General features: G+C 40.0%; 1 long non-coding RNA gene across 3 annotated transcripts in view; it reads left to right on the top strand.

Annotated features, from left to right (window-relative positions):
* LOC125617162 overlaps nt 1-25,659 on the top strand; it is a 51,728-nt gene that overhangs the window by 847 nt on the left and 25,222 nt on the right. For all 3 annotated transcript variants that reach the window (XR_007348057.1, XR_007348056.1, XR_007348055.1), the window contains 2 exons: nt 737-805; nt 25,129-25,270. This is a non-coding gene — a long non-coding RNA (uncharacterized LOC125617162). The remainder of the gene's footprint in view (nt 1-736; nt 806-25,128; nt 25,271-25,659) is intronic.

The raw sequence follows: 25,659 nt of genomic DNA, 5'->3' as shown, positions 1-25,659 counted from the left end.
TTTTGTATTTAGAGATAGGGTCTCACTGAGCTGCTTAGCACCTTGCTGTTGCTGAGGCTTGCTTTGAATTTGCAATCCTCCTGCCTCAGTCTCCTGAGCTGCTAGGTCATTTCTTTGTGATGAGAACATTTAAAAATGTTTCTTTGGCCAATGGGGTGGTGCATGCCTATAATCTCAGTGACTGGAGAGGTTGAGGCAAGAGGATTCAAGTTCAAAGCCAGCCTCAGCAACTTAGCAAGACCCTGTCTCAAAATAAAAAATAAAAATGGCTGGAAATGTGGCTTAGTTAAGAACCGTGGGTTCAATTCCTGGTATAAAAACAAAACAAGCAAAAAAAATATTTTTTTCTTTTTAGCTACTTTGAAATGTATGTTAATTATAGTCACTTTACTGTGACTTCTTCCTCCTACAGAAGTGTGATTTTTTTTTATCCATTGACCAAGTGCTCCCCTTTTCCTGTCTATCCCCCATCCCCTACTAACTCCTGGGGACCACCATTGTACTCTCTACTTCTATAACTTTTGAAGATTGTATTTATAAGTGAGATCATGTAATATTTGTCTCTTTGTACCTGACTTATTTCACTTCTACGTTATATCATCTTCTATGTTCAGTCAATTTGTTGAAAATGACAGAATTTATATATTCATTGTGTATATGTTCATTGTGTATATAGACCATGTTTTAAAAAATGATTCATCCATTGTTGGGCATCACAGTTGTTTTTGTATCTTAGGGATTGAGAATAATGCTGCAACAAGCATGGGAATATAGGCATCTTCTGGGCATCCTGACTTCAATTCGGGTACGTACCCAGTCGTGGAACTGTCGGATCATATGGTAATTCTATTTTTAGGTTTTTGAGGATCCTCCATGCTATTTTCCACAATGGCTATACTAGTGTACAATACTACCAACAGGGTCCTTTCTCTGCACATTCTCACCAACACTCACAATCTTTCGTCTATTTTTACATGCCTTGTGGGGGGGAGAGAGAGAGAGAGGGAGAAAGAAAGAAAGAAAGAAAGAAAGAAAGAAAGGAAGGAAGGAAGGAAGGAAGGAAGGAAGGAAGGAAGGAAGGAAGGAAGGAAGAAAGAAAGATTATCAGACCTGGAGGCTCATATATGATTTTCTTTTTTAAATTTATTGTAATTTTAACATATTAATTGTATGAATCGATTGGATTCGCTGTGATATTTCCATTCTTGCATATATAATGCATTTTATACATCCTCCTTACTCTTCTCTCTTTCCTTTTTCCCCTCTCCCCAATTCCCTCCCCACTAGTTCCTCTTCTACTTTCAGGTCATCTTTTTTTTTTTCTTTATGTTTATACATATGAGAAAAAGCATACTATACTTGTCTTTCTGTGTCTAGCTTATTTTGCTTAACATATCTTCCAGTGCCATCCATTTTCCTCCAAATGATAGGATTTCATTCATCTTTATGATTGAGTGATATTCCATTTAAAAAAATCCATTCATCCATTGATGGGCATCTAGGCTGATTTCGTATCTTGGCTATTGTGACTAGTTCCACAGTAAACATGGATATGCAGGTATATCATTTGTGTGCTGACTTTACTTCCTTCAGATATAAATCCAGGAGTGGGATAGCTGGATCATATGGCAGTTCTATTTTTAGTTTTTTGCGGAACCTTTATACTATTTTCCTAGTGGCTGTACAAATTTACATTTATACCAACAGTGTGTAAGGGTTCCTTTTCCTCCACATCCTTGCCATCATCTTTTCTTTCTTTCTTTCTTTCTCTTTCTTTCTTTCTTTCTTTCTTTCTTTCTTTCTTTCTTTCTTTCTTTCTTTCTTTCTTTCTTTCTCTCTCTTTCTTTCTTTACTGGGGACTGAACTCAGGGACACTTTACTACTGAGCTACATCTCCAGCCCTTTTAACTTTTTAATTTTGAGACAGTACCTTGCTAAATCATTGAAGCTGGCCTTGAGCTTGAAATCCTCCTGCCTCAGCCTCCTGAGTTGCTGAAATCACAGGCATGTGTCACCACACCTGGCTATTTTTTTAATGATAGGCATCCTAATTGGAGTGAGATGGAATCTCATTGTAGTTTTGATGTGCATTTCTCAGATGGCTGTAGATGTTGAGCATTTTTAAATATATTTATTGACCATTTTATTTCTTGTTTGAGAAGTGTCTATTCATATCATTCACCCATTTTAACATTGGATTGATTGTGTATGTTCAATTTTTTGAGTTCTTTATACATTCTGGATATGAATCCTCTGTTGGGTAGACAACTGGCAGAGATTATCTTCCATTCTGTCAGTTACCTGTCCTCTCTGTTCATTATTTCTTTTGCTGTGCAGAAGTTTTTTAGTTTGATGTAATTCATTTGTCAATTCTTGCTTTTGGCATCCTACTAGGAAATCGTTGCCTGTGTCAATATCTTAAATGTTTCCCCAGTGTTTTCTTCTAGTAGTTTCAGAGTTCCAGGTCTTACATTAAAGTCTTTGATCCATTTTGATTTAATTTTTGTACAAGGTGAGACAGACATAGGGTCAAGTTTCAATTTTCTACATGGTTAAATCCAGATTTCCCAGCAATATTTGTTGAAGAGGCTGTCCTTTTTATATTTCTGACAACTTTGTTTAAATCAATTGACTTAAAATGTGTGCATTTATTTCTGAGTCCTCTATTCTGTTCCATTGGTCCATGAGTCTGTTTTTCTGCCAAAATATGCTGGTTTTGTTACTATGGCTCTATAGTGTGTGTTGAAACCAGGTATTGTGATGCCGCCAGCATTGCTCTTTTGCACAAGATTGCTTTGTCATTTGGTTTTTTAAATTTTTTATTTGTTGTTGTTTCCCTGTGAGTTTTAGGATTTTTTTCATAGTTTTGTGAAAAAAAATGTCACTGGGTTTTTTGTTTGTTTGTTTTGTAGAACTGGAGGTTGAACACTTTCACTAAGTTACCTCCTCAGCTGTTTTATTTCTTTATTTTGAAACAGAGTCTCACTAAATTACCCAGGCTGGTCTCAAACTTGCAGTCCTCTTGCCTTAGCCTTTCCAATCATTGGAATCATAGATGTGCGTTAGCATGACCAGCTGTCATTCCTATCTGGATGGGACTGCATTGACTGTAGATTGCTTTGGGTAGTATGGACATTTTAACAAGATTAGTTCTTCTAATCCATGAACATGGAAGGCCTTTCCACCTTTTTGGTTCTTCTTCAATTTATTTATTTAGTGTTTTGTAATTTTCATTGTAGAGGACTTTCACATCCTTAGTTGGTTTTTTTTTTTTTTCCCTAGGTATTTGTGTATCTGTGTGGCTATTGTGAATGGGATTACCTTCTTGATTTTTTTTTTTCTCAGTGAGTTCATTATTGGTGTACAGAAAAGCTACTGATTTTGTAGGTTGATTTTATATGCTTTTACTTTACTGAATCTATCAGTTCTAGTAGTCTTTTTAAATTATTTTATTTGTTTTAATTAGTTATACATGACAGTAGAATGCATTTATGCACTTTGAAATATCATACATAGATGGGATATAATTGCTCGTTTTTCTGAGTGTACATGTTGCAGAATAATTTTGGTCATGTAGTCACATATATACACACAGTAATCATGTCTATTTCATTCTATTATCTTTCCTATCCCCACATCCCCTCCCCTCCAATCACATCCCTCTACCTAATCTAAGGTAACACTATTCTTCCCTAGTGCACCCCTGCCTTATTGTGAATTCGACCTTTGGTTTTGTGGGATTGGCTTATTTTGTTTAGCATGATATTCTCCAACTCCAACCATTTATTGGCAAATGCCATAATTTTACTCTTCTTTAAAGCTGAGTAATATTCCATTGAGTATATACACCACATTTTCTTTATCTATTCATCTATTGAGGGTATCTTTAGGTTTTTCAATATAGATTCATATACAGGGATGATTTGGCTTCCTTCTTGCCAGTTTGCCTTTTAATTTATTCATTTGCATGATTGGCTCAAATTTCTTGAAAAAGAGTGATAAGAAAAAAAAAAAGAAAAAAAAGAAAAAGAGTGATAAGAGTGGACACTCTTATCTTGTTTCTGATTTTACAGGAAATGCTTTCAATTTTCCTCATTCAGTGTGGTGTTGACTCTGAGTTTATCATGTGTGATCCTTCTGTACCTAGTTTATTTGGGGCTTTTATCAAGAGGGTATGTTGAATTTTATCAATTTTTTTCTGGATTTATTGAATTGATCATGGGATTTTCCCCCTTGATTCTGTTTATGTGCTGTATTACTTTTATTGATTTGTGTATTTTGAACCCTACTTGCATTTCTGGAATTAATCCAACTTGATCCTGGTGTATGGTCTTCTGATTTGCTGTTGAATTCAATTTTCTAGTATTTTGATGAGGATTTTTATTTCTTTGTTCATCAGGGATATTGGCCATTAGTTTTCTTTTTTATTGTGGCTCTTTCAGGTTTTGGTAGCAGGGTAAGGCAGACTTTGTGGAATGATTTGGGGGAGTTTCCTTTCCTTGCAATTTTATAGAATAATGTGATAAACATTGGTGCTAGTTCTTTATAAGTCTGGTGAAATTCAACAGTGAAGTCACCTGGTCCTGGACTTTTCTTTGTTGGGAGACTTTTTTTTTATTGCTGATTAATTTCATTATTAATTATTGGTCTATTTAGTTTTTTTATATCCTCTTACTTCAATTTTGGTTGGTCATATGTGTCTAGAAATTGGTTCATTTCTTCCAGATTTTTAAATGTATTAGCATATTTAGAAAATTTCCTAATGATCTTTGCATTCTGTGGTATTAATTGTAATGTGTCCTTTTTCATCTTTAACTTTATTTGGGTCTTCTCTTTCTTTTCTTCAATTTATATAAAGATTTGTCAATTTTGTTCATCTCTTCAAGAACCAATTGTTTCACTGGTCCTTTGTATTGTTCTTTTAGTCTCTTATTTCATTTATTTCTACTCTGATCTTTATTCTTTCCTTCTACTGATTTGGGGTTTGGTTTTTCTTGTTAGTTTCTAAGAACTTGAAATGTATTATTTATTTGAGATCTGTATCTTTTCTTCTTTTTTTTTATGTAGGCACTTATTGCTAGGAAACTCTTTCTTAGCACGGCTTTTGCTGTGTCCTACAGATTTTAATACGTTGTGATTCCATTGTCATTATGATTCAGGATTTTTCTTTTTTGGCAGTACTGAGCCCATGGCCTCTCACAGGCTAGGTAAATGATCAACCACTGATCTACATCCTCAACCTGTTTTACTGTATTTTGAGACAGGGTCTTACTAAGTTGCCCAGGCTGGCCTTGAATTTGAGATCCTCCTTCTTCATCCTCCTTTGTATCTGGGATTACAGGCATGCACCAACATGTCCAGCTAATTCAAGGAATTTAAAAATTTCCCTTCTGACTTCTTCAGTGACCCACTGTTTGTTCAGAAGTATGTTGTTCAATCTTCATGTGTTTGTATAATTTCTACAGTTTCTTTTGCTGTTGATTTTCAGTTTCATTCCATTGTGATCAGAAAAGATGCAGAATATCATCTCTGTTTTAAATTTTTTTAAGACTTACTTTGTAGCCTAATATATGTCTATTCTAGGAAATATTGCATGCCGATGAAAAAAGTGTGTATTCTGCATCTGTTAGGTGAAATATTCTGTAAATGTCTGGTGAGTCCATTTGCCTATGGTGTAACTTAACTCATAGTTCTTTGTTGATTTCTTTGTCTGGATGATATATCTGTTCAGAAGCGTGGTATTGATATCATCCACTATTATTGTATTGGGGCCTATGTCTCACTTTATGTCTAGTAGTGTTTGTTTTATATACTGGGTGCTCTGATAAATAAATCAGTATATAAATTTATAATTGTTATATCTCTTGATGGATTGTTTCCTTGATCAATACATAGTGACAACCTTTATTTCTTCTAATCTTGTCCAAAAGTCTGTTTTGTTGTATATAAGTATTGCTACTTCTGCTTGCTTTGGGATTTCATTTGCTTGGAATATGATTTTCCATCCTTTTCTTTTCAGTCTGTGTGTGTCTTTACAGGTGAGGTAAGTTTCTTGTAGGCAGCATATTGTTGTGTCTTATTTTTAAACTTACTCAGTGTCATTTAATGGGATAATTAAGACCACTTACAATCAGAGTTATTAACAAAACATACGGGATTATTGCTTCATTTGTTGTTTTTCTTCTGTTTTTTTTAAAAAAATATTCTTTGTTTCCTCCTCTCTTATTCATATCTGAAGTTTGATATTTTACTGTATTGATAATGTTTGATTTTTTTTTATTTCTCCTTTGTGTATCTGCTTTTCTTTGGGGATTTATTCTTTCACATGCTCTCATAATGGTAATTATCTCTCTTCCTCCTGGTGTCTCTTAAACAACTTTTGTAATGCCTTCTACTGATCATGAACTCCCTTAATTTGTGTTTGTCTTGGATGCTCTTTATTTTTTTCTTTGATTCTGTAGAATAGCCTTGCTAGGTATAGTAATCTTAGCAGTTATTTTCTTTCAGGGCATCATTCCATGCCCTCCTGGCCTTTAAGGTTTATGCTGAGAAATCTGATTTTTGTCTTAAAGTCTATTTTTTTGTATATAAGTATAGATACTTCTGCTTTCTTTAGGAAAGAAAGAAATATGATTTTTCCTTGCTTGAAATATGAATTTTCCATTCTTTTACTTTCAGACTGTATATGTTTTTACAGATGAGGTGGTTCTGCCCTTAAATGGGACTTGTCTCTTCTCTCTTATAGATATTAATATTCTTTCTTTGTCCTGTACTTTTGGCAATTTAACTAAGTTGTATTATGGAGAGGCTCTTTTCTGGTCATGTCTCTTTGGGGTTCTAACTGCCTCCTGCGCCTGGATATCCATATCTTTCCTGAGATATGGACCTTTTCTGCTATTATTTCATTTGAACAGGTTTTCTATACTCTGAACCTGTAGTTCTTCTTCTTTAGGTATACTAATGAGCTAGATGTTTGATCATTTAATAGTGTTCCAGAGATCTTTTGCATTATTTTCATTCTTTCTTATTTTTTTAAATTTCTGTATAAATACAGTATTTTGAACAATTTATCTTCAAGCTATGATAGTCTTTCTTCTACTCCAGCTAGTCTGTTGTTGAGGCTTTCAATTGAGTTATTTTTTTTTACACTTAGTGAGCTTTTTCATTTCCAAGATTTCTATTTGATTCTTTATCAAAATCTCTATCTCTTTACTGAACTTTTCATTTCTATCTTGCAGTATGTTTCTTATTTCATTAAACAGTGTGTGTTTCAGTCAGCATTTGAGTCATTGTGATCAAAAGATCTGACAAAAACAAGTTAGAGGAGGAAAAGTTTATTTTGGTTCACAGTTTCAGGGGTTCAGTTCATGGGTGGCTAATTCTATAGTTCTGGGCCTAGATAAAGCAGATTAGCAAAAGGGAAGAAGGAAAGCAGTTTAGGACATGGCCACCAGGAAGCAGAGAGTTAGTTCTGCTCACCAGGGAAAAAATATAAACCCCAAAGCCCCTAGTGACCTACTTCCTCCAGCCACACCCTACCTGCCTATAGTCACTGCCCACTTAATCCATACCAGTTAATTAATCCATTGATTAGGTTATACATTTCATGATCTAATCATTTCACCTCTGAACATTCTTGCAGTGTCTCACACATGAGCTTTTGGGGGACACCTTATATTGAAGCCATACAATTTGTATTCTCTTATAATTCATTGTGTTTTTTAAAAAAAATAATTCTTTTATATTCTTTATTTGGCATTTCATCCATTTTGATATCTTTGATATTTAAGAGTTATAAACTTTAGGAGGCATCATATTTATTTGTTCTTAATCTTTCTTGGGTTTCTCTGTTGACATTTGAGCATCTGTTGGGATGGAAAGCTCTTCCACTCTAAGGTGATGGCTTACTTGGTATGCAGCTTTTTCCTGATGATGTATCTTGGGGGTACTACTGTTCTGAAATGTTGAGTTTATTTCAAACTGGATGCCTGAGTGTGAACTCCCCATAGCTTCTTTGATTGTGATTCATGGGTTTGGGCACAGATTGTACCAAATTTTAATTGGGGAAATCTACTGTTTCTGCAGGTCTTACAAGAGTAGGGACAATCTGGTATTTAGGTAGGTGTGGTGGGGATAGTAGCTGAGTATGTGAGGTTTACCCTTTGTGGTTGCTTCTATTATAAGAATGGTAGCCCCTATCAGGTGATGGGGCTTTTCATGGGCATGGTTTATACTGGCTCTGTTACTTTCAAGCAGCAGTTTTATTTTTAGCTTTTTTGCAGTGCTGGGGTTTGAACGCAGGGTGTCACACATGTTAGGCAAGCACTCTGCCCCTGAGCCACAGCCACGGCCCACTTGAAAGCAATTCTGATTATGGTAGCTCCAGTTGTGGTGAAAGGCTTGATTTTCTTATCCTCTGATCGGACACTGGTGCAGGTTGAGGTGCTTCATAGGAAGAAGTAGGGGCCAGAACCACAGCTCCCCTTCTGTGGTACTCTCCTCTAGATTTGTGCGCAATGTGAAATCTGACAAGATGCTGCTACAACCAATGTAGAGAACCCACACAGGAGCCATGTCAGCAACCATTGTAGTTTTCCTCTCTGCTGCTACTGTGGGGATGTTTGCCCAGGAATGGGGCCTCAGATCCCCCTAACTGTGCTCACCTGGGGATTGGTGGACATCTGAGAGGTGTACCAGGTGTACCCTATTTCTTAATAGAAGTATCTGTCAGGGTTTAAATAGGACTGGGTTGTGGCTGGAGTGGGCACAATTCCTCTCAGGGGGCTGGAGGTGTAGCTTAGTGGCAGAGCACCCAGCCAATGTGTGCAAAACCGTGGGTTTGATACCCAACGGTGAAGAAAGAAGAAAAGTAAAAAAAGATTTCAAAATAAAGAAAAAAAAAGTGTTGAGTCGGGTGCAGTGTCATATATCTGTAATACCAGCACAGGAGCAATGCTCTGACTCAGGTGATTGCAGGTTGGAGGCTAGCCTCAGTAATGTAGCCAGACCCTGTGCCAAAGTGAAAAATGAAAGGACTGGTGATATAGCTCAGTGGTAGAGCACCTCTGGGTTCAATCCTGTATCATAGATAAACAAATAAATAAAAAATGATAAACAGATTTTAATAATGAATGAGAACAAAAAAGAAAAAGGTAAAAGATAAAAAGAAAAAAGTTAAATAAAACTAAAAATAAAAAGATAAAAATGGGAAAAATGGAAAGTAATAGAATAAAAAATACACAAATAAAAATAGAAAGTAAAAATGAAGAAAACAAAAAAAATTTAAAAAGAAAAAATAATAAAAATTTTAAGAAAAAGAAAAATTAAAAATAGAATTAAAAATTTAAAAATAATAAACTACATAAAATGACTCTTCCTAGCCGAGGTGCTCAGAACTCAAGTGAGTGCAGAAGATCCTGGACTTTAACAATCTAAGCTTATCTCCAAGTCTTCTTTGGCTGTGCACCCCCAGGTAGGGAGCAGGGAGGCAGGCAGGAGTTTTTCCATCCACCTCCACGTCCCACCCCCACCCCCACCCCACTGTTCTTCCATCTGTGATACCCCCCAGGCATCAGTCAGGAGTGAGTTGTGGCTATATTAATTGAAATACTGTTCAGCTGCATTTCCAGCCTGAATAAGCAGTCAGATCCAGCCACATTCTCTCTGGACCCTCCCCTCCCCTCCCCTTCTCTCCCCTCCCCTTTTCTCTTTTCTGTTTCCCTTCTAACCCAGGGCCTCATGCATAGTAGGCAAGCACTCAATCACTGAGCTGCATCCCCACCATTTTTTATTTGAGACTGGTTCTCACTAAGTCACTGAGGATGACCTTGAATTTGCAATCCTCCTACCTCAGCCTCCGTAATTGCAGGGATTACAGGCGTGTGCCACTGTGCCTGGCTTCTCTGGAGCTTCTTAAGCTGTACACTATAGTGTGGGGTGAAGGCCACAGCAGGAGAGGATCCTTGAATGTCTCTGAAAATTGGTCGCCATTGACCACAAAGACCTGTGCTGGGAGCCTGTGTTGGGAACCACGGGATCTTTATCCTGGATCCTGACCTTAGCAGACCTGGGCCCCTTATAAAACCACATGAACTGCTCTTCTCTGGGTCTCAGAGGGAAAGCTCATCAATCTGCAGATTCCAAATGTCAGTGTCTTCTGCTCCCCTTCATGTTGTGGTCCATGATTCTTGTAACACAGAACTCCCAGTGGGCCTGTGTCAATCACTCACCGAGCCAGGACTGCCTTGAGGCCACTGTTCAGGCCACGGAGCAGACTTGTTAGGTAGGAATTCAGGGACACCAAGATGGTGGGGACAGGATATTAAAAAGAAGCTGCTAGAAGACAAGGAGACAGTCCTGTCCCTGTTTATAATAAATCCCATTACTGTGACAACTCCCACCACTGACAACTTATCACCATGACAACTCCCGCCACAGGTTCAAATTTTAAAAAGACCATGAAAGTAAAGTAGGTAGTATTCTAATTAGGTTTTCTAAAGTAACCAGTGGGGGTGGGGATTGGAAAATATTCTAATCGGGTATCATAAGATAACAAATGGGAGAAAATGGGTAAGGTCTTTAATTGGGTTTGTATAGGAAAGAGAAAGTCCCACAGTTCAGGATGTGAGACCTTAATTTCTAGACATTGGGGCCTTGAGCCTGCCGCCCCCTCCCCACCCTCAGCCCACTTCCTTCTTCCTATTTGCACCTTCAATAAATCAGTTCTCTGTTACTTCTGTGTGTCTTACTCAATTCTTTGTTCGGGACACCAAGGACCTGGGCTTCGACTGGACATCCCAATGGTAACAGAGTCTTCATAGATCCCAGAGATGGACATATGCCAAGGTTTCTGACCTCCAGAGCAGTACAGACTCTGATAATGGGGACTCTTCTCTGGATGGCTCCCAGCTACAGCACTCTGAGGGAATGCTGGGAGATGCTGCGGATTTCTTCTCCTAGTTTAGCCTTTGATGCAGATTCCAAGTCTCTCACTTATTTAGGCTGTGTCTGTAATGGGCAAGCATCTGAGCCAATGCCAAGACTCTCTCTGTCTTTCATCATATTTACCTCCTCTCCCTGGTGCCAGATGACAAGTGCTTGGCACTTTATTTCTCTGGCTGTGCTAATATGCGTCTGAAATATTTCCAGGTCATCTTCTCTTTGCTTTTGAATTCCAGTGTACATCCACAGCCACTCATCTCCACATACAGCTACACACCTGTTGCTTTGTTTCAATATGGTGGGGAAACAGGTGAGCATTGTGGGCCTCTATTCCATCAACTTGCTCCACTGAGAAATGGATGCTTGTGAAATAGATCTATACAGGGCTCTATCTAAGATTTCTCTCTCTCTCTCTCTCTCTCTCTCTCTCTCTCTTTTTAGGTGAGAGAATAGTTCACACAGCAGAAAGCTGTGGGCTTACCTATTTGCAATCTGGCTCCAAAGCTTGAAGTATAAAAGGACAGAGCATAAAATCAACAGAAGAGTTTGACATTCTTTGCAATTCTGGATCTGGAAGTCCAAGAGGAAGGTGTCAGCAAGACATTAACATTCTTCTAAGAGCTTTCTTCTTGTCTTGTAAACAACCATCTTTCTCCCTGTGTCTTTACATGGTCTTCTTTCTTTGAATCTTACATGGCATTTTGACACAGGGTAATAAACTTTGGAGTATTGACTAGACACTAGCAATGTTATTGAACAAGGACTCACTGCCTGCCATGCATAGAAGCCAGTGCTATGGTACTGGGTTTTTGCAAAAAGAAAAGAGGCTTATTATTGCATGTCTAATTGGCAAGAAGGCCCTTGGTAGGTTGTTGGTGGGGGGAATTTATGGAAGGGAGAGGGGAGAAGTTGCTTGTTGACTAGACTGCATGCCTCTTCCCAGGCCTTGTATTTCTTTGCAGGGGTAGGGGTTAGGTTATGTTCTGTGCAGGGAATGTTGAGCTTATGACATCATTGACTGATGACCTGGCTTCTTTTGCTCATATCAGATCTTGAAAAGCCAGTTGGTGAAAGGCCGGGAGGCTTTTCCTGGACAAACAACTTAAGGAATTTATGTACAGGTGTGTCTAGGCCTTAACCAATTTCAAGAGGAGGGCTGCCTCTCATTGTCTTCAGCCCCAAATAATCCGTAACCCAGAGTGGTGTAAATTTAGGTGTTATGTTCTGATCCCCTTCATTTATACATTCCATACTTCTTTCTTTTTCCTCCTCCTCATATTTGCCTCTGTTTGAACCAAGTATTGAGTAAGGGAGAGCAATAAATGGCTAACCGTTTATTTAACCAGTTGGTTCTTTCTATTTTCTCATTCCCATAATTAATTTCTAGTTTTATTACATTCTGATTAGAAAATGGCATTTCTATTTCTTCCAGAATTTATTGAAGTTTTTTTATGACCTAATTACTTTAGGGTCAATTAATTTTGAAAAATTTCTATACATGAAAATAAACTTTTAGTTTTCCAATTATAAATTTGATATATGTAAAGCAACTCTATTTTAAAAATTATGCTATTTAGGTTTGCCTTAGGACCATGGCCTAAAAAGGTGGTAGATTAATCTCCCCTACTATTGTGTTTCTATTTCTCTTTGTATTTCACATAGTTTTTGTTTGTTAATATATATTGTTGCATAGACATTAACAAGATATTCGTATTATTTTTGTGAATTTCACAGTCATATAATTAAAGAACCCTTGTCTCATTTAATGACTTTTGGCCAGAATTCACCTGTCTAGTATTTTTGTATTTTTTGGTCCTAGGGATTGAACCCAGGGGTGTCCTGTCACTGAGTTACACCCTTTTTTAGTTTTTTATTTGAGACAGGTCTCACTAAGTTGCCAAGGCTTGACCTCAAACTTGTGATGCTTTTGCCTCAGCCTCCTGAGTGGCTGGGATTACAGGTATGAACCACCACACCCAAATTTCAACCTTTCTTAACCATTTGGATTTATCATTAGATTTTACTTTGTGATCAAATATGAGACTTGGCAGATTTAGAAGATGATTGTGACCTACTATTTGCTATGACAGTTATGTTTTGGTTCATTGCCTTTGTTTTATTATTGTTTTTGACTTTTTAGTGATGATTTGAAAGGTTTGTGTTTTTGTTCTAGTTGCCTTCATGGCAAAACATTTAAAACTGCTAAAAAAAACGTTTTTCAGTAGGGTACAATGGCACATGCCTGTAACCTCAATGACTCTGGATGCTGAGGCAGGATCACAAGTTTGAGGCCACCCTCAGAAACTTAATGAGACCCTATCATAACACACACATACACACACACACACACACACACACACACACACACACACATATATATATATATATATATATATATATATGATGTAGCTCAGTGGTAAAGTGCCCCTGGGTTCAATCCCTAGCATACACGCACACACACACACACACACACATACACAAACACACAAACACGGATATATATTCATATATATCCCCCACTCCCCAAAATTGTAAAGATAGGACTCTGATACAAGAATGAATGTGTGTTAAAGATTTTATTTTGCTCCTTAAACAACAAGGAAACCAGACTGGAATTATAACTGGTTGAAAGAAAAAAAAAACAAAACAAAGGAACACAAATATGACCGGAATAAACGGATTGAATACAAATAAGGCAAACTGTTTTTCTGCAAGGGGAAAAGAAGTCAAAGGAGACTCTAACAGATACTACCTTTCTATCAGTTACCTTCAGTTTACAAAGAGTTGCAAAATAGTCCAAAGACAATGAACAGGGCCAGAATCGAATTGGTTGGAGGACTGTTTTATAGACAATGTGTATTTTTTCATGCAAGTACAGAATTTCTTTCTATAGTCTTTTTTTCCTTTCCTCCCCTCTCTCTTCCTCTCTCTCTTTCTTTTTTGTGGTAATGAGGATTGAACCCAGGGCCTCACACATACTAGGGAAATGCTCTACTGTTGAGCTACATCCAAGCCTCTTCTTTCTATAGGGTTAATTAAGGAATAAATATTGATAGCAATACACTAATCCTCTATTTCTTTAGACATAGCATACAGTTTTCTCTATGGGGTGAGTATCTCATCTCAATTTCCCTGGGACTTTCCTATCTTCAGCCTTGAAAGTCCTGGGAAACCCCTTAATCCCCAGAGAACCAAGACAATTGGTCACCCTAATTTTCTACTATAAGCAATGATGGAATTATTACAATCCCTCCTCTTTCTACTTCCTTTCTGAGAAAGCTCTGTTTTAGCAGTGGTATGTAACTTTGGGTGAACCTGAAAAAGCTTTTTTAAAAAAAATCTCTGATGTGTGGGGCTCACCCTTAGAGATTCTATATTATTTGGATCTAACTAACAGATTGGATTAGTTAGATCTAACTAACTAATGGCTTGAGTATTCAGGATTTTTCAAAGTTACTTAGGAACTTTTCTTCCTCCAGTGCTGGGGATTGAACCCAGGGCCTCCTGCAGGCTAGGCAAGCTCTCTACCATTGAACTACATCACCAGCCCAATGCAGGTGATTCTTAAGTTATTGAAGGTTGAGGCTGAACCACCTGCATATATAGACATGAACTATCTTCAAGATGTGTTGAGTACAGCATTGTATGCCATCACTATATAAAAAGTGGAAAAGAAAATATTTATAGATTTGCTTGTAGGCCCATAAATTATCTCTGGAAGGGCATAGAAAGAACTGCCAGGAATGTGAATTGGTAGTGAAATGGGAGGGAAAGTTTGTGAATTCTTCTGACTTTGTCAGTCTATTATCTATTTTTTTAAAGTTGTTTTAAAATTCTGTCTCTTCACCCAGCATGGTGGCCCTCACCTGTAATCCCAGTTACTTAGGGAGGCTGAGGCAGAAGAATTGCAAGTTTGATACCATTCTCCACAATCCAGTGAGACCCTGTCTCAAAGAAAGAGAGAAAGAAAGAAAAGAGGTGGGGACATAGTGCCCTCGGGTTCAATCTGCAGTACCACAAAAACAAACCACACTACAGAAAAAAAATGTTTTTTTCTCTTTAATCTAGAGAAACATTTTGCATCTTTAAAAGTAAGTAGATAATTGAATAGACAGTATGATTATTTTTATTTTTTTTCAAGCACCCAAACTGCACATGGTAAAAAAAAAAAAAAAAAAAAAAAAGATGTAACTCTGCATTGAAAACATTTTCTAAGGAAGGAAATTACACACACACACACACACACACACACACGATCTTCAGTGATAGAACTCTGGCTTTTATTTCTTAGTTCCTTTTAAAAAATATAAACCATATTTATTTTTTGTACAATAAAACAAAATAGGAAGAAACCTAAGAATCCTGGTTTTGTCTAGAAGCAAGAATTTGTCTAATGGTTCTATTGGAAGAAGTCAGCTTTGACAAGCTGCTGTGGCAGGCTTTGCTCTCTGGCTTCCTTCCTGTGCCATGTGGGGGTCCTCTCTTTTTGCTCAAGAGGAAGCCCAACCACTGAGACTTCAACATCAGCCGAGCTGCCTCATGAGAGGCCTTGTGGGGAGGGCGCTACCCTGGGCACTGGGCACTGCCAGTGGATGTCACACAACTCTGCTGACTGCTGACCACATAATGGAGACCACTGTGCTAGGCTATGTTGGAGGCAAAAGACCAGCAGACAGGACCCTGGCACGAGGTCCTCCCTGCCCATGAGGTCCTTCCTGCCCACAAGGTCCTCCCTGTGTGAGGTAACAGCCAGGACATATGCATTGAATAGGCCTGTCCCTAACATTGGTATTGGTGGATGGAGGCCCACATATCACATCTTTAAATACTTGAAAGCTATAAGTCAAGCTAATAAACTGTTGACTAAAATATTATCTATTTTCCTCCCTTAATCAATACAATTTCATAATGACTTGGGAAATCCAGGTTTGAACGAGAACTCTCTCTGAGTACTTGGAGTTCTCTGTTGGTTATGACTGGTAGGCAGCTTCCAAGATGAACCCTAGTGATTTGCATCTCCTGATATTTACACCTATGTGATCCCTTCTCTTAAGGGTAGGCAGGATCCATGAATTGCTTCTAATCAATGCATGTGGCAAAGTTAATGGAAGGTCATTTTCCTGATTAGGTTACCTAAGATAGTAATTCCTCTTTTCTAGCAGACTCTCTCTCTTCCTGGCTTCCACGAGAAAGTTGCAATGTTGGAGATACATTGGCTTCAGAAGGTTGAATGTGCACCAGAGGCTGCAGGCTTGGCACACTTGGAGTGTGTTGGGATCGTGTTGGATCAGGACAGAGAGCTGCCTGGGTGCAGTGAGCAAGCAGAGCACACCTGAGGGAATGTTCAAAGGGAGCTGTGGGTTGAGTGGAACCAACCCACAGGAGGGTTTGATGCAGCAGTCAGAGCCTTGCCCTGCACTTCCCACAATGGTGTTCTTTGATGGGGGCTGAGGAGCTGGTGAAGCGGAGTCATCAGTTCAGATCCCGCCTGGAGTGTGCTGGTTCCATGACTCTAGTCACATTATCTAAACTCTCTGTTTTCTTATCTGTAAAATCTGGATTATTTCCTGTCACATAGGATTGTGGAAAGGATCAGTGCATAAAAAATGCCTGGTAAGTTCTTATTAGTTATTATTAAGGAAACTGGGGCTCAGGACAGATGAAAGATGATCTTTTGTTCTCCAGTGCTATTTGCCTTCCCTCATGGGTCAGAGGGAGAAGTGGGAAAGGGATCTTTGAGTTGCTAGGATGCTCATTTGCTCCTCACACTATGGAAATGTTTGGAACAAGGTTGTGACTCATGCCACCCTTCCTCAAAGTCCCTGAGAGCTGTGGTGGTGCTGCAGGAGGTGTGGGGGTGCTGGCCAAGGGAGACCTGGTGGTGCGTGCTGCACTAAGAAGGGGAGTGCCACTGGGTTGGCACCTCCATCTGGGCTTCTGTTGCCTCATCTGGGAAATGAAAGGGTTGCCAGTGGCCCTGGGAGTGTGGGTCAGAAGTCACAGCCTCGGCACAGCTAGGGTGCAAACTCTCGGGCCTCCCACACCTCCTGAGTCAGAGCTGTGGGACTGGGCTTTGAGAATCGCCATTTCTAACACTCTCCAGGTGGTGTTTTTGCAACATTAGTTGAGCAACATTAGGATCGCTGGTCCCAACTAGGGCAACACCACTTTACCAGGCCCCTGTGGGGTTCTGATGGAGCAACGTCACCCCCACCCCATCCATTGTGTTTAGAAACTACTGGACTGTCGAAGGGGGAGCAGAGCCTGCTTTACAACTTGTGGGTCCCATTGCAAAATGAAAATGCAGGGCCATCATTCAAAAAGCAGGAGAAAAGCATTTCCTTTCTTCTCTGGTCTCCCTCTTGACCTGTCACGTGTGCTTTAATTTCCTACTTGATATCACTCCTAGTTGAGGCACAGAGATGTGGGCAAGGTGAATACAGAACCTTGCAGGCTCTGGCACCTTCCCTGTGTCTGCACCAAGGCCCTGCCCAGGGCCCTGCATCTCTCAGGGAGACCTTTGAGCTCTGGCTGGAGCAAAAGTGGTTGCTGCAGGAGAAGGCAGTGTGGCTGGCACACACAGGTACTCAGGTGATTAATGACTACATTTCCCCCTGTCTTGGCCTTGGCCTGCACCTGAGCTGTGGTGGATGCAGCCCTACGTTTTTGTGTAATCTCTTTTGACAACTGGGGGAAGGGGGACAAACCCACAAGACTAACCCAATAACAGTGACACAGAGCTCCGGCTGCTCCCTGTTGACAAGGTGAACACAAGGGCATCCCAATTCAGGACCAGCACAGAAAGTACTTTCCTACTCCAATGTCCTGAGATATTTTTGCCTTATGACAAACGGTGGCTGTCACCCTTGGGCTATGTCAATTAAGGTGACATGAAGAGAACTAGATGGATTGGGCTCCCAACTATCCCATAGCTGGGCCTGTGATACTTCAGCCCTGGAAGAGATGTGCAGTGTTAGGAGCCCTAATAACAGAATCAGAAAGCTGGGGTCTTTGATTATTTTGCTGAGGGGACTTGGGTAGAGCACCCAGCCTCCCTGGACATCAGTATTCTCTTCTATAACATAAGAGTATCAAATCACATTATCCCTGAGCAACTCTTCTCCCTATTTAATACTCCATGAGGTTAAGGACTTAAAAGCCAAGCCTAGACTGTTAATTTTGAAGGAAGAGCAGTAAGAGCACAGTAAGAACAGAGGGTATATAAACAGAAAGGTGGGTTGGGATTACATTGTGAAGGCCAAAATGTCCACTTAGAGTTCAGTGTTCTTTCTAGGCAGCAGGGAGCCATGGAAAACATCTAAAGAGAGGGTTTATGTTCAGAGCTGAACTTTAGAAAGATGAAGGAAGTCATGTTTCAGAAAAATTGAGGGCAGAGTAGGAACCAGTTAAGTGGCTACATGTACCCCATTTACCCTTATTGGGCAGGGCCAGGCTCTCCTCCTAACAGGCTGTTCTGACTCAGCACCCAGCTGCCGGCAGAGAGAGTTCTTGTTTCTCATGACACTTGATATTATCAGACTTCTACATTTTTGCCAATCAGATGGGTAGGAACAGGCATTTCATTTTAATTTTAACTATATTTCCCTGGTTAGTAGTGCAGCTAATTTTTTTTTCTTTTCCATAAATTTCCTGTTTATTCTTTTGTCCAGTTTTCCTTATTTATTTATTTAGGTGCAGGGATTGAACCCAGGGTAAGATAAGTGCTCTACCACTGAGCTACACCCCCAGACCCCCCCCCACTTTAAAAAATTATCCTATATGTTCTGGATACTCACCTTTTTAAAAAAAATTTTAAAGTTGTAGATGGACACAATACCTTTATTTCATTTTATTTATTTATTTTTGGGTACAGGGGATTGAACTCAGGGGCACTCAACCACTGAGCCACATCCCCAGGTTAAGGATTTTATTTAGATACAGGGTCTCACTGAGTTGCTTGGTGCCTCACTTTTGCTGAGACTGGCTTTGAACTCTCTATCCTCCTGCCTCAGCCTCTCTAACTGCTGGGATTGATTATAGGCATGCGCAACACGTCCAGTGTATTTATTTTTATGTGGTGCTGAGGATCTAACCCAATCAATGCCTCACAGGTGCTAGGCAAGTGCTCTACCACTAAGCTACAACTCACCTCTTGCGCTTATAGGCAATGCAAATTTTTTTTTCCAGTTTATACTTTGTCTTTTAACTTTGGTTATTATGGTGGCTTTACAAAGGTAATCACAGACAACCATAACATAGTTTATTAACGTTTAAATTTGTGGCTTTATTTTTGGTGTCTGAAAAAAATCTCTACTCTCAAATCATAAAGCTATTTTTCTATATTTTCCAAAAAGTTTTCATGTTTTCTTCTTACTTTTAAGTTTTAGATCCACATTGAATTTATTTTTGTGTCTGGCATAAGGATCTAGTTTTATCTTTTTCTACATGGGCATCCAATTGTCCCAGCACCGTATATTGAGCTGTTTATGTCTCAGCTCTGTTACCCAGGACCAAGACAAGGATGAGGCAAGCACAGCACCCATAGGCAGGGTCACGAAAGTTCATGGTTAACAGCTAAGGGTGGGCACCTTCTTCAATTTTGCCTCACCCTATCACAGGACTGCTTTTGTTCTCTCCTTCTGGGAAGGGTCCTCTTGCAACAAACAGTCCCCAACACATAGGAGACTTGGGTTCTCCTGCCCAGGAATGTGGGTTCTGGATGCAGAGAAGGAGGAGTATAAACCTTGGAAACTCCCACTGGCTATGGAAGGAGGAAAGATGGGATGGTCAGAGTGAAGCCTCTGGGATTGGAGAGACTGGGACCTTATGTCTCAGAGATGCTGTTAGAAGTTTCATAGTTTTCTGAGGCTCTGGGGGACAGAAGGCTGGTGCACACAGGACCTCTCCCCTCTGTGGTTGTGAGTGGAGTCTGCAGCCTCTGTACTTGTGGGTTCTGTCCCCTGTGTTCCTTGTAGAATATGGGAAGTGCTTGGGGGCACCCCAGAATATTTCAGCTACTCACAGACATGGAATCAGATAATAGTAAAAGTAAAGGAATTTTTTCTTCTAATTTTCTTTTAATAGCATCTATAACACCGCCCCCACCCCCCCACCCGACACCAACAGTTGCTAACCCCCTCTCTATTAACCCTTAGGGACTGGCCTCAGGCTTTGGAGCCTTGGAGGGCTCTGGAGTCTTTCTAGATATTTAATCACCTTGTTTTTTCATTGTGTTTTAGGGTGTTACCTATCTTTCTGGTGACTGAGTTTGATATTAATGATGCTAATAGAGTATTTACTTTTGAATTTATTTGAGCAAAAAAGTTTGCCTTGTGTACATAAAAATCATATTATATGTGCATTTGGATAAAGAGATAGAAATCGAGAGTCACCAATGTGTTAGTGGTAATAGGATTTCAGATGATTTTTGTCTTCCTTATATTTTTAAGTTGCTTGCCCTTTTTACAACAAGCATATATTAGTTATATAACCAGAAAATAACTGTTTTTGCTCTGGAGAAAGATATACATGTTTAAAGGAACTTATTAAGTCAATAATACAAGGATATATTTATCAGCAAGTTGACTGAGGTTAGGAACTTGAACTCAGAATGGTGGCTTAGCCAACTCTGAGGAAGGGGCCTGAGCAGAAGACAGGGAGAGGTTGTGGGGAGCAGGGAGGGGCCAGGTGAACCCCAACTGACATCAGGGAAGCCTGAGGAAGCCTGGCTTCCTGTCATAGGAAGTTCTGGCAGCCACCACCCAGAGGCTGGGCTTTGTTTTTTCAATGTTATGCAGAGGATTCTATTTCAGAGTCTCAGCTGTGACTTTTTAATCAAGTAACCTATTATTTGGTGAGCTCAGGGCTGAGTTTCTGTAGTGCGTTCACCTTTATTTGCACTTAGACATCCCAGGTTGGGTGGAGAAGAGGGAACTGGGGGTGTAGCTCAGTGGTAGAACATATTTGCCTAGTATGTGCAAGGCCTTGGGTTTAGTCCCCAACACTGCAAAAAAACAAAGCAAGAGGGAACCTTGCCAGGGTCTAGATGTCTCTGGTTTGGAAGCACTGGGTGAGGTCTGTTGCACCCGAGCTGACAGGTGACAGCCCCGCCCCTTGCCCCACTGGGCTGTCCCTTCCATTCCCAGAGCCCTGGCAGCTGGTTCCAAGCTCAGAGTGCTGACCCCTTCCTTGGGAGGGCATAATTTGATAGGCGCCTGAGTGCAACAAATTCCTGATGTGTAGTCTTAGGAATCCTGGGCTCACTGGACTCTTTTTCAGATCACACCCCAAGTTACTGTTTAAACTTTAATGCGGCCAACACAGTCCAAACACAACAGGGAGTAGAAGTTACTTGCTTTCCTTTGGGACTATCTGGCTTCATGCTCTGATTCCTATTTTGGGTGTTGGATGTGGGACGTGATGGGCTGGGTGACAGTAGTCTGAGTAGTCCGATGGTCATGAGACAATGCAGACCCAGTAGCTGCCACTCACGGGCACTGTGAGAGGATGAGATATCTGTGGTCCCTGCCTTCCTGGAGGTGGCATTGTATGGAGAAAGCAGCTGTGAAGGGGGGCTTGGTAGAAGGGTGGGGTAGGGGCTGCTGCAGCCCATAGTAACCAGCTTTAAAGAAAGGGACAGGGAAGGGACCCTGAGTAGGAGACATTTGACTGAGACATAAAGAGTTTGCCAGATGACAAGAGATCGGGAGGGCAGTCCTGGAGAGGAATTGTACACAGAAGTCTTGAGGCTGGAGGGGCTATATTCAGCTGAGCTGTCCCTCAGGTGGCTAAACAAGAGACTCCAGGGTGGGAAAATAGGCCAGATCCTGTAGGACTTCCCAGAACAGGCTTCCTGTCCTCCGGAGACTTTTGGCAAGGTTGTCACAAGTGTGTGTTGGGGGTTTGGGCAGGGGAGGGTGCTTCGGGGATGCTGCTAAACATCCTGCAAAGTGCAGAACAGCCCCTGCCAATAAAGAATGATTCCGATAAAGAATTCAATAGGACGGGCCCAGTGTGGTGGCACACGCCTATAATCCCAGTGACTCAGGAGGCTGAGGCAAGAGGATCATGAGTTCAAAATCAGCCTCAGCAAAAGCAAGGTGCTAAGCAACTCAGTGAGACCCTGTCTCTAAATAAAATACAAAATAGGGCTGAGGATATGGCTCAGTGGTTGAGTGGCCCTGAGTTCAATCCCTGGTACCACAAAAAAAAAAAAAAAAAAAAAAAAAAAAAAGAAACCTAGTACTATCCCTCCAAAAAAACTCATGGGAATAAAAAGAATACCAAAATTAGGATATTGATTAGCTCTACAAAGCAGAGAGGGAAATGAAACCAGAGTTGGGTTTGCAAGGGGCTTGAGCTATATTAGAAATGCTTTATTTCTTGAGTTTGGAAATGATGACCAGTTGTGCATTGTATCTGTCCTTATACCTTTTATATTTATTAAACATGATAAAAACAAATTTAAAAATAGATAACATGTTAGTTTCTAGTTTTCAGTTTTCCTGTCGGTTAATTTAAAAAAAAATTTTCCAGGTTGTATTAATTTCTTGTAGACATATAGCAAATTATCAAAAAGATAGTGGTACAAAAGAGATTATTATCTTGTAGTTCTGGTCCCCTCCTTCATCTTCAAAACCAACACCACACCATCTTCAAATCTGTCTCTCTATCCGGTTTCTGTCATCACATTTCCCCTGATCAGCGCTGCCTGTCTTCCTTTTATAAGAATCCTTTTGATTGCGGTGGGTTCACCAACATAATCCAGGGTAATCTTCTCACTTCTCAAGATCCTTAACTAATCACATTTGAAAAATCCCTTTGCCGAGTGAGGTCATTAGGATGTAAACAGCTCTGTGGGGCATTTGGCTGCCCATCTCAGATGCCTGAAATATTTTGGTATGCCCCAGTGCGGTGCTCTTGTGGCTCTGGGAAAAGCCCCTATCCTGTGTAACTCTTAAATATCTGAGTTGGTGGTGTCCCTGCCTGATAGAGACCCAGATGACCAGAAAGTAGCCAAAAGGCGAACCCCAAAATAACAGCAGAGACTGGAAACTCCACAGCTGGAAAGAGCAGGCGGGTCTCAAAAACTACCTGAACAGTTAGGTCTTGAAATTTCTTCTGAGCAGCTGGATCAATTTTAACACATAAATCTGGTCACATCGCTCTCCTGGGTAAAACCCCTTCATGACTCCCCCTGGGCTTCAGAATAAGGAACAAAGTCCTTAGTGTGGCTCTAGAAAGTTTCCCAGCCTCTGTCCTATTAATTCTCTCTCTTTCTCTCTCTCTCTCTCTCTTTTTTTTTTTTTTTTTTTTTTTTTTTTTGAGGAGGTACCCTGGATTGAACCCAGGGACACTCAAACATTGAGCCACATCCCCAGCCCTATTTTGTATTATATTTAGATACAGTGTCTCACTGAGTTGCTTAGTGCCTCACTGTTGCTGAGGCTGGCTTTGAACTTGTGATCCTCCTACCTCAGCCTCCTGTGCCACTGGAATTACGGGTGTGCACCACCATGCCCAGTTTGGGGAGTGATACTAGGAATTGAACCCTGGGTGCTGTACCATTGAGCTATACCCCCAGTGCATCTCCATTTTTTTTCCTTAATTTTTGAGACTGGGCCTTGCTAAATTGCCCAGGCTCTTGTTGAATTTGCAATCTCCCCGCCTCAGCCTCCTGAATCACTCGGATTATAGGCATGTGCTGCCACACTTGGCTGCCATACATTTTTATGCATGTATCCCCAACAATATGTCACACAGATGTTCTTTGACTTACAATGGGGTGACATCCCAATACCAGTTGAAAATGCTGAATATTATAGCTTAGCCTCACTTACCTTACATATGCTCAGAAGGCTTACCTTAGCCTATATGGTTGGGCAAAACCAACTAGCACAAAGTCTATTTGATAAGAAATTGTTGAATATTTCATATCACTTATTGAAAACTTGTGTCCAAAAAATGTTAGCAACACAGTTCACCCTCGAGTCTCTGTTGCTCACTCTTGGGATTGAATGGCTGACAGGGCACTGTGACTCACAGTCACAGTGAGTTTTGAGGGGGTGTGGTGCCATTTACCATCAGCCTGGGGAAAGATTCATATTCAAAATTCAAAGATTAGTTTCTACCAAATGCATACTGCTTTTGCACCCTTGTAAAGTTAAAAAAAAATTCTTAGGTTGAGACTGTTTGTACTGCTTTGCATGCTATCTTATATGTTAGGCTTTTTGTGCCTAATATGGTGGAGATTTTTGGATTGGAATTGACCTTAGGGGGCACTTTACCACTGAGCTAGACACCTGGACCTTATTTTATTTTTAATTTTGAGACAGGGTCTCACTAAATTGCTGAGGCTGGCCTTGAACTTCTGATCCTGCTGCCTTAGCTTCCCAAATTGTTGAGATTATAGGTGTGAGCCACCGTGGGTAGTGTCTGATGTTTTGAGACTCATTCTTTAAAAAAAAATATTTATGTTTTAGTTGTAGTTGGGCACAATACCTTTATTTTATTTATTTATTTTTATGTGGTGCTGAGGATCGAACCCAAAGCCTCACACATGCTAGATGAGCGCTCTACTGGTGAGCCACAACCCCAACCTGAGACTCATTCTTATTGATGCCTGTGGAATCTGTGTTACCCCATTGTTATGAATATGTCATACTTTATTCTGCCAGTGAACATTTAGTTTATTATCAGTTTGGGGATATTACAAATAATATGCCCATGAGTGGTTTTTGTACCTGTCTCATGAATTTCTGCAAGGGTTTCTCTAGGATTTATTCCTGGGAGTGGAATTTCTGAAACCTTGGATAAACAGCTTCTCTAGAGAGTTCCAAACCACTCTTCAGAGAGGATGGGTCAATCTAAATTCAACTGGTTGATGCAAATAACACTAGGTGATATTGTTAAACTACTGGATATTTGCCAATATGATGGGTATGAAAAGAAATTTTGTTAATATTAACCTTTATTTTCTAGATTACTAGGGTACTGAGCATCTGAAAATGCGTTTATTGATTATTTCCATTCCTTCCTCTGTGAATCATATGGTCATCTCTTTGCCTCTTTTTCTATGAACTGGTTGTCTATTTCTTAACTTCTTCTAGAAGTTCTTTGTGTTATTCTGGATACCACTTATTTGCTGCTATAAGTGTCATCAGTGTCTTCTCCTATTTGTCTTGTTAGGAGTATGTGGTGTCTTTTGATGAAGATTTGAGCCCAGGGCTGCGTTGGGCAGAGATGCAGTTCTGTGATCCTCTTGGGATCATGTTTCAAGGCTTTGTTGATGAGAATAGCTAAGGAGTGTCCCATAAAGTGATTTTCAAAGGTAAGGAAAATCTTCTGGACATGTTCAATTTGGTTAATAATCCATTATTAACCATTAAAATGGTAATCACATATTTATTTAAACTGTAAACTCATTGCCTTCAGGAGGCCAGGTGGGTAACAAAAGATTAAAGAGGATGAGGTGGAGCCACATCTCTCTCCAAGACACTTATTTGATGCTGTCTAAAGCATTTAAATCCCCACAGCAACCCTATATGAGGAGGAAATCAGTATTAATGTCAATTTGCAGATAAGAAAGCCCAGGCTGAAAAGTTAAGCAACTTTTCCAAAGCCACATAAGTAGAAAGTTAATGCACCAGATTCGACACTAAACTATCTGCTTCCCTAGCCCATCTCCTGAACCATGATGCTAAGAAATACAGTGGTGCA

The sequence above is a fragment of the Marmota marmota genome, unplaced genomic scaffold, assembly GCF_001458135.2.
Source record: "Marmota marmota marmota unplaced genomic scaffold, marMar, whole genome shotgun sequence".
In the NCBI taxonomy this organism is placed as follows: domain Eukaryota; kingdom Metazoa; phylum Chordata; class Mammalia; order Rodentia; family Sciuridae; genus Marmota; species Marmota marmota.
Note: the sequence above shows the minus strand (reverse complement) of the source record. Positions and strands in the feature narration are given on the sequence as shown.